This window comes from Cibotium barometz, chromosome 12, assembly GCF_041138505.1.
Source record: "Cibotium barometz isolate CiBa-2024 chromosome 12, ASM4113850v1, whole genome shotgun sequence".
In the NCBI taxonomy this organism is placed as follows: domain Eukaryota; kingdom Viridiplantae; phylum Streptophyta; class Polypodiopsida; order Cyatheales; family Cibotiaceae; genus Cibotium; species Cibotium barometz.
The window spans coordinates 42,981,787-42,997,805 of record NC_141057.1 but is presented as its reverse complement, the minus strand read 5'-3'; positions in this window follow the sequence as shown (position 1 = coordinate 42,997,805).

The window sequence follows — 16,019 nt, the reverse complement described above, 5'->3', positions numbered from 1 at the left end:
CCTTTGAGATGGTCCTCTTCTTGGATGGAGGGAAGCACAACAAATCAACGTGATGTTTAATGTAAATGTGACGGATATACAACTTATTCACAAATATCCCCAAGACTTAGACGTCAATACTTCTAGGTAACTTATTCACACAAGTTATTCATAGAGTGTCTAGGAGTTGGAATTTAATACTTCTAGGAAGTAATACATGTGATTTAAATATTGGCAGTGGTGGGGTGACTGGGTCAACTCTTATAAAACCCACAACTAAGAGCCTCTATCTTGATCTAATATTAAATGGGCCTTAGCAAGATTTGTAGAGACTTAACTGGCCATATGACATTTGGAAATGCAAATGGAAGAATATTTAGGAGTATCTCAAGGAGCTAGATGGAAAGTGTTGATGGGGGCTCTTTCTCTAAGTTTCAGGTTTCTTAAGAGGAACATGGCATCTAGAAAATGTAAGGGTAGAGGGATGATGGTGCATTGCTTTTGGGGCTACCAAACCCTAAGAGTGATATGGACACAATTGAGAAAATGGGTGTTTGCCTTGTTAGGTTTCATAGTATCTTGGTTTGGAAAAGCTTTAGGACTGGCAAAAGAAGTTAATAACTTGTTTGATATGATTATTCACTTGTCTATGGGAAAATTGATGTTCCAGAAATGCTTTACTGTTTGGTACATCTGACATTTAAGGTATTAAAATTGACAATCTTAAGGTGATTTGTAAAATGAATGTCATGGCCTTGGTCCAAGTTAATGGTTGTAGCTCCTTCGCTTATCTCCTTGGCCTATGACATTTCATTGAGTAACTTGTAAGTTTCTAGGTTGTAACTGTGAAGGACTTCAAACTCACATTTGGTTTATGTATTATACAAGGCCATTCTCGTAGAAGGTAGAAGAGTTAGTATTTGGCATAGCACCAAGGGTGATGTGAATATATTATATTGAGAACCTCTACCACACACAACATAACACATCCTCATGCATGACATATGGGTTTCTCTTTCCTCTCTAGAAACTATGTGTAGAGAGCTCGGTGTGATGCCACTCATCTCAAAGCTAGTAGATACTAGGGTTTAATTATATATACCTCTGTTTTGTCTTTTTTTTTGTGTTTGTTGGGGTTAGATCCCTCTCTAATTAGCTCTCTTGGTGATAATTTTTATAGTTACACTTATGATTATGTTCCTACTCAGATGCTAGTCTATACAGAAAGTGGTGTGTTTAAGTCAAGAGATAACCTTAGCCTTTGTAGAAGCAAGTGTGATTTGGCACTTCATAACATAGAGCCACAAATAAGCCTTCCCTTGTGGGTGCACTAGATTTTCTATCATGTCCTCACTCTATTGTCACACTGAAATCCTTCCTTTGCTAAGAGGGTTAAGGAAAAGCTATCGTTGGCTAGATAGAGGAAAGAGGAGAATGGGCTTTGTGGTGGCTCTCTCTCATAGGTGGGGGGAGAAGAAGATAAGAGGGAGAAGCCTACACTCAAACATAATGAGAGGGATAAGCCTCTATCACACAAGAGGTGGGGGGAGAAGCCTACACTCAAACCTATTCAAGCAAGCAAACCATCAAGAGAAAGAGTAGAGAAGAAGGAGAGCCAAGTATTTGCAAGGGAATGAATGTATATTTCTTAATTTCAATTGACTTACTAACTAGTGTGACTAGCTTTCATACTACGTCAAAAGAATCATTTAAAAATAGTCCCATACAGCCACTAGTTTCATACTAGGTCCAAAAAAATTAAAAAATTGACCCCTCATGGGCCACTAGTTTTAGTCTTAAGCAAGTATGTACACAAAGTTGGTGACTTCCCTATGGCATTAAGCTAAGGTGTTAATTACATTTCTATATATACTGCCTTCTATGGTTATCTTATGAGACAACTCTTATACAACAGTCAAAATATGACTTTCCTATGGCATTAAGCTAAGGGGTTAAATACATTTCTATATATACTACCTTCTATGGTGATCTTATGTCTCTTATACAACAGTCAAAATATGACTCCTATCTTAAGGGTGGACACCTTGGATGTGGTCTGAGCATTGAGAAAATTTTAAAAATATGGGCTTCAACAAGTGCAATTCCACCGCACCTAGACATGTGGTGGACCTTACTAATGAGGAAGCTCTGAAGCTCAATTCTGCAAACAGAAGGCTTTCAGCAGATGGTGATGCAAGGACAATGAGGCAAAAGCGAAAAGGGTGGTTTTTTTACTCCTACTAAGGATGGAAATTAAGGGTAAGGTTGCTTAAACAATGCAATGTCATCTTACAAAAGATGAGCTGCTTTATAAAGTGTAGCATTGTATTACAAAAGATGGACTTCCACCGTTACTCATGGGGGTAAGATGGTAAAGTGGTTAACATAACTCCTTCCTAAAGTGTTTAACATACCCTCTTCCTAAAGTGGTGATCGCATCCTTGCTCTTGACAGGTGATGAAGATGATGTCGGTTTTAGAGAGGTGTGGATGGTCAAGGATGTAGTCAATTAAGAGACGAATCCATGTGGATGGTCAAGGATGTCGTCAGTCTTAGGAGACTAATCCATGTGCTTCGGCCTATTGGAGGTGAGTTTGGTTGTTTCCCTTGAGTTAAGAAGCATGTCATCAATCTACATGTGGTGTAATGTAGGCATGAAATGCCTAATGCTTATACTTATCTCTAGGTTTCTTAGTTGTTTGAGCCCTAGTATAAGGAATGAGGGCCCGTGGATTTATTTACAAATTCATGCACCAAGACCATCTTCATCTGATTGACAACGAGTGATGGTGGTCAAGAGTTGTTTAACATGGTAAGGTATGATTCCCAGATCTCATGGTGGTGAACTAGAGATGGGCTACTTCATTCTTCATTGTTGCTCTTCTTTGGCTGTGAGGTTCTTGTGGTGATTAAGATAGTCAAAGAAGAGTCAAATGGTCTAATGGAGACTTCATGGAGTTGTTTTCATTTTAAGATCTTTGGAGGTCCTGTGTGCATGCTTGAAGAAGATCTAGATGATGGTCCATACCATGGACCAAACTATCACCCACCATGGCTCCCCATCCAAATATGTACCTGCATGGGTATTGAAGATGAGGTTTGATTACCTACTCTAAGTGCCTATGTATGTTGTAAGTAATGTAGGCGGTACAAGGATTGTTCAAGGTGTGCACATGTGTGTTATTCTCTATGTGAAAATGCAAACTCTATTCTTTCTTTGACTCTTATTTATTCTTTCTTTGATATTTTTCCACTTTGATTTAGAGAAACATGAGGGGCTTTTATGTGAAGAGGTTGTTAGCGATGATGGGTTGTCAAATAGAATGAGAATGAAACAAAGATAACTTCTTGTGTTAATGCCTTCAAGGGGATCTAGACGATACACCATACTATGGACTGGGCTTTGCTCAGCATCGTCTTCTCATCCTAAAATGTACCTAGACATATGTCAATCACAAGGGTATGGGGCATGCACACTCTGTAGTTCTTTGGCTTGGAGTGAGGTACCATGTTCTTTGGTTGGTCTCATGGTTTTGGCTATTTGATCAAGAACAACCTTGCTTTTGCATTGGCTATGTTTGGCCAAGAAGCTACTCAATGTCACGACTAGGCTCTCATATGGCTGAGGCATGCTTTTCAAAAGCACTGCAATTACATCCTCCTTTTCCACCTTTGCATCGATGGAGGCCAGTTGAGTGGTGATGCTATGTAGCTCACTAATGAAATCGCTAAGCTTCTCCTCTTCAAAAAACTGTAGGCCAAACAGCTTGACCTTGCGAGAAATCCGAGAGTGCTTGGTTCTTGCTCCATATTGCCGCTCCAACTTATTCCATGCTGCCTTCGAGGACATACACCCTGCAACCAAGTGAATAAGCTTGGGGGAAAATTTAAGGCTATAACAACCATTGCCTGCTCATTCGCATCCACTTCATCCATATCACTGATGTCAACCTACTTCGTGCCTTTCACATAAGGCTATAATCCCTTGTACATCAACAAGCACTTGATCTGTGTGTGCCATGTGTGGAAACCCTCTCCATCAAACGGCTTAATGCTACTCAATGAGAGCTCCTTCATCATGACTTATCACACTTGAATTGAAGCTCCTGCTCATTGAGATTGTAGAGAGAGGATAGAAAGGGAGAGAGGATGTACAACTACACCTCTTCAAAAATCAAATAAACAAGGCTTCAAAATACCTCAATGGTATGCTCTGTCTCGAATCGATTATGCTGCTTAAGCTAATGCTAGGCTTACACAGCTTCTCACTTCGCTTTGCTTCTATAGTTCGCTTTGCTTTCTATCCTACTAAGTTTTGTTGCTTTTTGCACTTACTGTTGTTTTGCTTTCTTGCTAAAAATAGCAACTTATAGTGAGCTTCTGCTTGCTGCACTCTGATGCTACTACTCTCGCTTTTCTTTATGCCTGATGTTGCTGCTCCCTATTGATGTTGCTTACTTTTGCTGACTTCTGTTGTCTCTTGCTTTTGATTCGTTTGTTGCTACAAGTACACTTGCTTGCTATAGTCAACGCTTGGCTTTTCTAGCACTGTAGAGCTACTATGACCGATTGCTACCTACGTTTTATGTGTAAGATACCCACCCATCCCATCACCAACAAGAGGGATATGGAGGCACCTCACTCGGTAAGATCAATCCCAACCCATTGTGAGAGCTATGTCAACGGTGCCTCTTCTGGACGATCCGATTTATAAGCGATATCCAAAAGGTTGGGAGCCCTACCTAATATGTCAAAAGATCTCATTTTTGGTTTCTAGTCTCTTGTAAGGAAACGCCTGACTCATCAGGTCCACCCGACCACCCACTTCCCAGCGACTAGAACCATTCATCTATGAGGTGCACCTATATTACTAAGCACATTGTTTTCACTGATGCAAGTTACAACATGATTCATTTATTTATTCTTATGCACAAATTCCTTTATCCCTTAATGAGTACATTCTTTTCCAATCAAGTCATTCCATAGAAACTCATTATAAGAACAACTATAATTTCAAACCCTCAACGTCTAGAGTTTCATCCATTTCCAATTCTTTGGCTCACCGAGTCACAAAACAATCTAGAGGTACAACCCTCATGGTGAGAAATCACTCACATAATAGAATGAGAAGTGTCCACTTCACCCTCTTCTTGCTATGGAAAACCTTTCCATCTCAGGCTTGTAATTGCTAGGAAGAACCCCCGCCGTGCCTCGTAGTGGGTTACCCTACGAAGGTCGTTGCCCCTATCTCTAAAGTATTTCTAGAGTTGGTTTCCCTGAGTGGGGAGTACCCGGTTGCTCCCGACCAATTAGTAATCAGATCACATCATAATGGTGGACAATAGCTTCTCAAACCGATCTCCTCCCAAGGGAAAGTTCCTTAGTTCATAAATTGGTCATCATCATTATTCACACTTTGAGACCATCTTGTCACCATGGAAATAAATCACTCAATATAAGAAAGTCATCTTTCTATAAGAAGAACAACCACCCTGGTTATTCGTCTTGGGTTGTGATTAAGTTGACCATAGTTGACCTTTCCTTTATAGGATAGAGCTTGATTCCTTCTAAGGGTTAAACTATACCTAAGCCTATGTGATTTTCCAAGGTCTAGGATAGAGCTTGATTCCTTCTAAGGGTTAAACTATACCTAAGCCTATGTGATTTTCCAAGGTCTAGGATAGAGCTTGATTCCTTCTAAGGGTTAAACTATACCTAAGCCTATGTGATTTTCCAAGGTCTAGGATTTGGCTTGGGAATGCAATTGTTCTCTTGAGTACCATTGACAAAAAATTTGGATTGTTTGTATCATTTCATCAATCAGCAGACAGCAGCCAAAACAAATCACTTAACTTCCTTTTTAAAAACAAATCACTTAACTTCCTTTTTAAAAACAAAATTAGTTTAAATTATGATGCCAAATAGTGAACTAAAAAGATTTTGAGTTAAGATTGACTTACTTGCAGTGTCAAATAGAAATAAAGATGGCAAACCTAAATGATGCAAGTAGTAGCTACATTCACATTGTATGTTTCCTGGGCATAGTCTACCTTTTACCTCATCTTTTCACATCATCCCATCTCATACTTGTACTAATAATGTCAGTTCTTCTCTTCTTAGTTATCCTACCTTTAACAATAATCCCATCATGACTTTGCATCAGCCACCAATAGTCCCTGGGGAAGATGGATACGGTTTCCACTCTAGTCTCACTTATGGATTTCTTGAGTCGCTCGTATCCCCAACTTGTTTATGAGAGTGAGTGTGAGTGATTAAGGTTAGAGAGGGGGTCGCTAGAGGGAAAGGGAGAGGCTGCGAGCTGGCGCGAGAGAGGTTACGTGCAAAGGGATGACATTGAGGGCATGTGTTACTATACCGACAGGCAAGCGGGGGTATAGGAGCAAGAGGAGGGTGTGAGCTGGCGCGAGGGGGTGCAAGGGGGTGGCTGGGCGAGGGAATGCCAGAAACCATAGAGAGAGGGGGTGTCGTGTGAATGTGAGATAGAGAGAAATGGAGTCAAGGGGGTGTACTTATATTACTAAGAACATTGTTTTCACTGATGCAAGTTACAACATGATTCATTTATTTATTCTTATGTATAAATTCCTTTATCCCTTAATGAAGACATTCTTTTCCAATCAAGTCATTCCACATAACCTCATTATAAGAACAACTATAATTTCAAACCCTCAACATCCAAAGTTTCATCCATCTCCAATTATTCGGCTCACCGAGTCATAGAACAATCTAGAGTTGACAACTCATGGCAAAAAATCACTCGCCGCCGGAGTGGTTTCCCTAAGGGAAGCTGCCTAGTTCATAAATTCATCATCACACTTTGAGACCATGCTTGTCACCACGAAAATAAATAACTCCATATAAGAAAGTCACCTTTCTATAAGAAGAACAATCACTTCTCAATAATAAAAAATCCTAATTTTTTGTCAATGGCTAACAATTAAGATCTTGTTTGGGTACTAATGAGAACAATTGCATTCCCAAGCCAAATCCTAGACCTTGGAGAATCACATAGACTTAGGTACAGTTTAACCCTTAGAAGGAATCAAATTCTTTCCTCTGAATGGGCAAGTCAACTATGGTCAACTTGATCACAACCCAAGATGAATAACCAAGGTAAAAATCTCATTTTGTATCATTTCATCAATAAACACAAGTCCTTGCCAAAACAAATCACTTAACTTCCTTTTCAAAAACAAAATCAATTTAAACTATAATTCCAACAAGTGAACATAAAAGATTTTGAGTTAAGATTGACTTACTTGCAGTGTCAAATAGAAATGAGATGGCTAACCTGAATGCAAGTAGTGGCTACATTCACATTGTGTGTTTCTTGGGCGTAGTCTACCTTTTACCTCATCTTTTCACATCACCCCATCTCGTACTTGTACTAGTAATGTCAGTTCTTCTCTTCTTAGTTATCCTACCTTTAACAATAATCCCATCATGACTTTGCATCAGCCAATAGTCCCTGGAAGATGGATACGGTTTCCACTCTAGTATCACTTATGGATTTCTTGAGTCGCTCGTATCCCCATCCTGTCTTAAGCGAGTTCTTCTCTGTGTGTAGTAATGCCACTACTCTACGATAAGAAATCTCGAGGTCGACAGTAAGGCCTAAACTTGTTAAAATCTACTTGACTTATATGATGTGGTGTATGTGAGGAGTGGGTGAGTAAGCCTCCTTAGAGAAAAACATTGAACACAACGACACTCGTCTCAACCAAGGCAGTATGGCTAACAATTCCATGACATCTTCTAAAGCTCCCACGACATCCGTACCATTGAACTAGAGGACTACTATACCATCTTCTTCACCTTCACATCTTTCTTCCCTTTCTCTCACTCAAAGTATGGGAGTGCCTAGTGAATGCCTTCTTCATGGATTCGTACCAAGGCTTGCAAAGGTATCTTCTGAACATCAGCGCAGTCAGTAGGGGGACTTGACAGCTACAATGAGGGGAGGGTCGGCCTCATGACTAAGTGACCCTAAACCCTCATGATTCATAACGTGTCATTTAGTCCCGTGAGAGGGTCGCACCTATCGTGGGTGGTCCAAAATGGTTTTGCCATGCCTATGGAATAGTCTTGGTCCAGCTTATAAGTGCCCCCTCCAGTGTGAATATCCAGCAACTACAAGCAAGGGTGAAGGCGTTGAAAGCACAAAGAGCTAGAGCATTGGTGACGAGGGCCGTAGAGGCAAAAGACAAGTGACGATGGAGACCAAGGTCATGAGGGAAGAGAGCACAAGTGGCATGTGCGGGTGTGGTTAACGGGAAGGTGAGTGGGAGAGAGCGAGAGGATTTACAGAAATCAGAGCAAGCGAAACATCCTCGCTCACAATATCTCTCATCTCCTCGCCTACCACCCCTTCACTACGTTGCTCTTCCCTTTTTGCTGACTGGCGTTGCAAGTGCTGCTTCGCTAACTACTGTTTGACGACTGTACTGCTTCACCAGCAACTACTCGAGAACTTGCATCTTCAAGAGCTTCTCCTTTAATAGATCAACACAACTCTCCACACATAGCTTCAGGATGAATCCAACACATTTCTTCAAGGCTCCAACGATTCAAGCCACACAAAGCTTATCTCCTTCTCTCTTCATCAGGCTGCTGCTCTGATACCATGTTAAGAAAGTGAGTGGGAGAGAATTCATGACAGGAGATGTAAACATGTAAGGAGCTTCAAAAAGTGTGAGGGAGAGAGAGAGAGCGCGTTATCCAACTTCTATGTTAGATTCATTAAGGGTTCACACTACAGTATGTGACAACATTTTATACATAAATTTAGGGTTCTCATCCCCAAATTCAAAAACATACACACACACACACACATTACATTGGTTGCCCACACATGCTTTTGCCAGGCGCGCGCACACACACACACATTACAATGTCCTGCTTACATAGATGTAGAGGTTCTAAAAACTTGATCTATTATGTTATTAAAAAATATATTTCCAAAAATCCAAAGCGAAGCAGCTTAAGAAATGTACCTAATTGCGACAAGCTTAGTAACTATTACCTTTTTTTTCTTGGCAAACAATAACTTTCAAGTTTAAAGTGATCATGCTCTTAATAATCATCTCCATACATACCTTAAATAATCATTTCATGTGTGCAAGCATTGCTGAGATTATAAAAAATGTTTACAAAATCACCTTACAATGTCTTTCCTAACCTTTTACTTGAATGCACATATAAATCATATCAAGCTTCGACTTGGAGTGTTCACTTTAAATAAGCCATGTGTTTGTACGAGTTACTCAAAAAAATTATTATTTTTGAAATTTCAAAAATACCGCTTTTGTACATTTAAGGCTGATGACTACCGTTTCTATGGATTCCCTAGAAGCATAAGTTTGCTTTGATGTAAATGGAAGCTTGAAAACCAAGGTGTCATTGTTCCGTTGTCTCTCTAATGTGACACACTAGTAGTAGTTAGGCTACCCTTATCTACACCCTTGCTGACAATTACAAGCTTGAAAACTGCAATGAAATAAGAGTAGTGTACCAATAACAACTCTCAACATGTTATAGCATCTGGGTGTGCTCGTTGTGAACTAGCCAAAGATAATGGTCACTCTACTGCAACGGCATTGCTAGAAAGTTCTCCTTGAGTACTTCTTGGATGGGCCACCATATTGCTCATAGATGTGGTGGTAAAAGCCCCATGCCAAACACAATAACTCTCTAATGTTGCAACACTGTTAAAAAAAAGGCCAGTCTATGCCATTTCAAGCACATCAAATGTGTCACCTATGAGCATGTATGGTGGCAAAGGGATGCATGAGACTGTCAACCGTAAACATGATAAAGTTATGCCCCCATAGTATTCAATGTGGTTACAAGAATTTTGTGCGCTTCATTTTCTCAGCATTTCATCAATGGGTGCAAAGACCCTTCGAAATGGCAACAACTCTCATAAAATCGGGATAAAAACCTTGCAAAACCATCTCAAAGCGTGCAAGGCTATTTCAAAGCCTATCTAATTATGTGTCATGTCAGCTTTTTGCCAACTAGCTTGAAAGGCAATTACAAAGCCTATTTAATCGTGTGTCATGTCAACCTTTTTCCAATACCGTTGCTTGATCTTGAATTCCAACATTGACCTTTTATGAACTCCCATTTGTGGCCTTGTGTGAACATGGACCTAGTCTACATATACAAACCGACATTGCAGTGCCCAAAAATACACAAGACATATGAAAACCTTCTTTATAAAGACCAATATGGCCTACTAGATAATGACTTTATCTTCATTTCATGATATGATCTTCCATTTTATCCTTCTTCAAAAACACTTGCAAGAGTTAAAAACACCACATATGAGTACTTCCACTAGGCTTGTAGTTTAACATTTACCATGCAAACAAAAGTCTAGATTCCAAGAATGTTGCATTACCTCCTGGGCTTAGCGCCCTCGTTTCGAAAAGGGAGGTACAGTGTCTAATTTAGATATACCCTTGTGGCATATGTTATTATGTACCTCTCTCGCATTAAAAAAACCACTTCTAGCATGCGTGAACTAGTGCTATCATGTTGTTGTTTCTCCTTCAAAACTCATTCCTATCATCATGTTGTTTCTCCTTCAAAATTCATGATTTGTGTCACATGCATAGGCGATTTCGCTAAAAAAAGGAGGCAAAAATTATTCTTTTTTTGGGCAGTTATGGATCTTGGAATAGGTAAGGGGTCACGACAAAATGTCCATGCATTGATGCAAAACGACCTTTACGGCTCTAGATTGGAAACAATATCAACCTAGAGGAGATGCCATAGATGCGACACGTTTGGCAACATGTGAACGAGTTCTTGTGAGTTCTAATGCTCAAAAAGCTCATTAAGACAACTGACCACGGTGACAAGTGACCACGGCTCCAAATTGGAAACAATATCAAACTAGAGGAGATGCCATAGATATGACACGTTTGGCAACATGTGAACGAGTTCTTGTGAGTTCTAATGCTCAAAAAGCTCATTAAGACAACTGAGCACGTTTTTTTTTTTTAAAAGGGGGCCGTGAAAACGTCCTCAACTGTTAGGCGTTCATGCCGCTAGCACGTGTCCACGATGGAAGACCAGGCTCCGGACATAGATGTAGGTGGGTGCCCAGGCAACTTTTTCTTTCACACAGTGGAGGCTGTCCGGACAGCGGATCAATGCAGGGGAATGAGTATTCATTCATTCACGCGATTTGACCCAGACATTAAGGACTGCTTCATGCAGGCCTACGCGGGCAAGAAAAGGCCGACCTGGGCTGGCGGCCATGTGCTACCACATGGCCATTTCAAACACGGGCAGCGTTTTTGCAGACACGCCAGCCTGGTGTTCACATTATTATTGCACGAAGGTGTGTGTAGGGCAAAGGCCTTTTGCCCCAAAGGTTCTGCGTTGCATGTGCCTCTAGCAAGAATTTGTTTGTTTATTTTGGTTGGGGGCAATCACACACCTTTAGGGCGAGTCAATTTTTTAGGGTGAGTTTTGAACTCACCCATAGCACAATGCCTTACATAGTAGGCTCTATTGCTAGTGAGATGAGAGGCCAAGAGGCCGGGCTCATACCCTCCTACTTTGAGAGGTTTAGGGGCCCCCTACCCTCCTAATTTTGAAGGTGTAAGGGGGGCAGCCGGTAGAAAAGCTAAGACTCTCTCAGCTTTTATTGGGTTGGGTCTTTGCCCCTCTAGCTAGTGTAAAGAGTGCAAAGACCTGGTTTGGTCTTTGCCCCTCTAGCTAGTGTAAAGGGTGCAAAGACCTAGTTTTCTACCGGTTGTGCCCCCTAAACCTCCAAAGGTAGGAGGGTATGGGGGCGGCGTCCAAGTCATTGAGGTTTAAACTCACGTATTGTAGAGCTAGAACACATTGTAGAGCTACAATGCGTGTGTAGAGCTAAAACACTCTACTGCTAGGCCATCTCCCCTATCCATAGTAAAGCTTGAACCATTAGGCCATTTCCCCATCTCCCCCATCCATAGTAAAGCTTGAACCATTAGGCCATTTCCCCATCCCTAGTGTAAATGATGGTTTATACTGGTAGCAATAAATGCAATGAATAGGATAGCAATGATATGCTATGGTTCAATTGAGTAATGATGGTTTATACCTTTAGCATAAATGATGGTTTATACCATTAGCATAAATGATCGTTTATACCTTTAGTAATAAATGCCATGACTAGGATAGCAATGACATGCTATGGTTCAAGCAAGCAAATGCTTGGTTTTTTTGGCTACAAGAGGTTCATTTTCTTTTAATCATATGCCTTAAGTTTTTCTTTTTTTGTTGTGAATTGTTCATTTTTGAATCACACGCGTTATAGTGTAAGAGGGGGTGAGTATATCTTTTTTTTGGGATATATATATATATGATGAAGATCGATCACCTTTTACATATGTTTAGATGTGAAGCAACTTTGATAGCAATCCCCCACAGACATTTAGCAAATAGCAACATTGTGAGACAGCTCAATACATCTTTGGGTAAACATATTAGTCTAGCTCTAATCTCCTTTTCTTGCATTGAGATAAATGTGTCTCCTTGGGTTCACCTCCATCTATATAATATATCCCTAAGGGGTGAATGTCTTGTAATCTTCATCAACATGGTCCAACCTCATCACAGTCCTCTTGTGCTTGTCAACACTACCATTAGGGTTAGACCCCATGTATGTTCCATCATCCCTCCTGACCATGTAAATCTCCCGAATAGTCCAGCAATGACAGCATGTACCAAAATTTTGCTTATAAATGTTGCAAGAGGTTAAACAATAGATCATTGTTAGTTTTGTTAGTATAATACAATGCCCAACAGTTAGTGACACAATCTTGTTTAATCTCCTCGAGCTCTAGACCTTGGTTGGAAGTCCCTATCATTCCTTGAACACCACACCTCCCACAATCCCACATATCTAATTATTGTGACTAACCCAGCGTACTCCTCTCCTAAATCCACCTTTGTACCAATGAACCAACTAGACCATGTAAGTCTTACCCCCAATGCATACTCATCTATTCATGTTATTCCAAAACCCACTAATAGCTGAGCAACTCCAAAAAGCATGTCTACCATCCTCCTGTGATGTCCCACATCTAGGGCATGACCCAGAGGTGAAATTTCTCCCAACAAGTTTGCTCCCTAAAGGGAGAGCCCACATAATAACTTTCCACAAAAACATTTTGATTCTCATAGGAACCTTTTGACACCAAACTAGCTCCCATTTGCTTTTCCAAGTATGAATCCCCCATTTCACCCTCTAAATTTTATTACAATAATCCACATTAACCCCTATGGAAATGTTTTCCAAGTACACCTATCTAGCAGAGACACCATTTAGTGTGGTTCCATTGAACCACTTCCAATCTGTCCACTCTTCCTTATTATTACTAGCAGTAGTAGGGACCAGAATTCCTTCTAGAATTTCCTAGTCTAATAATATCCACAAATCTTTATTATTTATATTATACATGCAGGCTACCTCTGTGCTATCCATCTAAGGCCATCCCATAGATCTCCAATTGTCTTATGCCCTTGTTCATCTTTTTTTATGTGGAGTACGAAATTAGATCAGAAAGAGGTGAGTAGATCTTATAGCCCCCCCTTAAAGGGTGAGTTTTAAACTCATGCCTCAAAATACAGCCAGAATGCTATACTACTAGGCTATGTCCTCCACCCCTAAGGCAAGAACGATAGTTGAAAGTTGAGAAAAAACCCACTAAATGTGGAGGCAACAAGAATAAAGGCCAATATTCCCCCACAACATTTCTTCATGTTGCAAATAATTAAGTAGTCTGATGAAAATTTTCAATCTTAGGTCATCGGTACGGTTTTAGCCATTCCGTTTTTTTCTCCCTAAAGGTATTCACAAAATCTTCTATAAATGGTAAGCCCAGATTTGCTCGAGCACATGTCCCCTAGCACGCATCCCCTCTCTGCTGAGTCCAACATTTCCTATCTCTGCTCATAGCAGAACTGAGTGTACCGCCCGATGCAGGAAAATTTTCAGAAGCTTGGGTTTCGTTGAGAGTGCTTCTCGTCGCCCCCAGCAGCAGCCACAGTTTGTGGGATGAGCGGGGAAGATGGACTTTCTCAGGGAGAACATCCCCTCTGACCAGTGGATGGCTCACGGCTCTGCAGCCAGTTTGTCAAAGGAGCGGAGAAGAGAGGAGGTACTAGGCGAGGGAGAGAAGAGGGAAGAGCAGAGCCGCCTTCGTTGAGAGCGCTTCTCGGTGGGGGTGATCATCCAGGAGCTCGGAGGAGCAGGAAAGAGAGAGTAGTAGGCGTGGAAGCGACTCGGCTAGGGGAGCAACCAGACGAGGGGAGGAGCTTGTGTGCAAGTGCGGTGAGCAGGCTGCTGAAGGAGGCGACGATGGAGACCTTAGGCGAAAAATATTAATTAAGTGGCCACTTAATTAATACAACCAAAACAAAAAGTTGTGAATATACAACCAAAACAAGAATAAAGTCCATAAAGCCCCCCTAGAACATTTTTTGGTTAATTAATACAAAGGGGGGCCCAACCCCAGTAAACAAAATTGAAAGTTTTATAAGGTTTAAAAAATTTTATAAGGTTTAAAATTTTTTTTATAAGGTTTAAGGCTAAATGGGTGTTAGGTAGGATTTAGCATGTGTGAAATTTTTGGGACAATGTGCATGCGTGGGGGCTGGTGGCAAATAAGGGGGTGCATGGGGGTTGGCTCGTCGCTCCTTTCTTCATGCGTGTTGAATGGTTAGTGCTGCTCCTTCATATGCGGCTTGCTCTTGTGTTGCATGGGACGGCTCGTCGTGGGCGTCTCTTGTGAACCTCCTCTACTACTGAGGTGAGATGCGGGTCACTCCTTTCTTCCTGCGTGTTGCATGGTTAGTGGTTAGTGCTGCTCCTTCGTATGCGGCTCACTCCTCCGTGTTACATGGGGCGGCTCGATCATGGGCGTCTCCTGTGCACCTCCTCTACTGTGAGGTAAGATGCGGGTCGCTCCTTTCTTCCTGCGTGTTGCTCAGAGCGTCCATGTGTCTGTGGTGGTCTATGCTATGATGCTATGTGGTTGGTTGTTGGAGTCGTCTGTGGTGGTCTGTGATGGTCTCTGATTAGTTGTTGCTGGTTCAATTTTATTGTTTAATTTGCTAATTAATGCTTGTTTGGTTCGATTTGATGAGAACCATGCTAATCTTAATTAATGCTTGTTCTTTCTGCAGATTAATCTTAATTATTCTTTCTTGTTCTTTCTGTAATTTCTATACGTCGGCCTCAAGAGGGCGCGTACGGCTTTGGTACGGTTTAAGGCTAAATGGGTGTTAGGTAGGATTTAGCATGTGTGAAAATTTTGGGGCAGTGCACATGCATGGGGGCAATTAAGGGGGTGCATGCGGCGGCTCGGTCGTGGGTTGCATGGTTAGTGGTTAGTGCTACTCCGGCTCGCTCCTGTGTATTGCATGGGGCGGCTCGGTCGTGGGCGTCTCTTGTGCACCTCCTCTGCTCTGCTGCTCTGCTGAGGTAAGATGCGGGTCGCTCCTTTCTTCTTGCGTGTTGCGCAAAGCGTCTGCGTGTCTGTGGTGGTTTGTGATGGTCTATTTAGTTGCTAATTAATGCTTGTTTGGTTTAATTTGATGAGAATCCTACTAATCTTGATTAATGCTTGTTCTTTTTGTGGATTAATCTTAATTGTTCTTTTTGAAATTTGTGTATGTCGGCCTCGTGAGGACGCATACAGCTTTGGTATGGTCCTGGGTGGGATGTGATGTTGGCTGGGGCAATAAAAAGGTACCTGTGTAGGGGCTCTGGGCTTGGGAACTCACTGTTGGGTTGTTGGCTTTGTGTTGTGGGCTGGGGTTGGGTTGGGTTGGGTCTGTCTGACTGTCGTAGGCTCTGTGTTGTGGGGTTGGGTTGGGTTGGGTCTGTGTGTTGGGATGGGTCTTTGCCATGGCACCTCGCCATCCTCAAGGGCTTACAGACATCACAAATGTAGGTAAAGATACAGCAGGCCCTTCTTCGCGTCCATGGGATACAGGGAAAGTCTTGGAGGCTA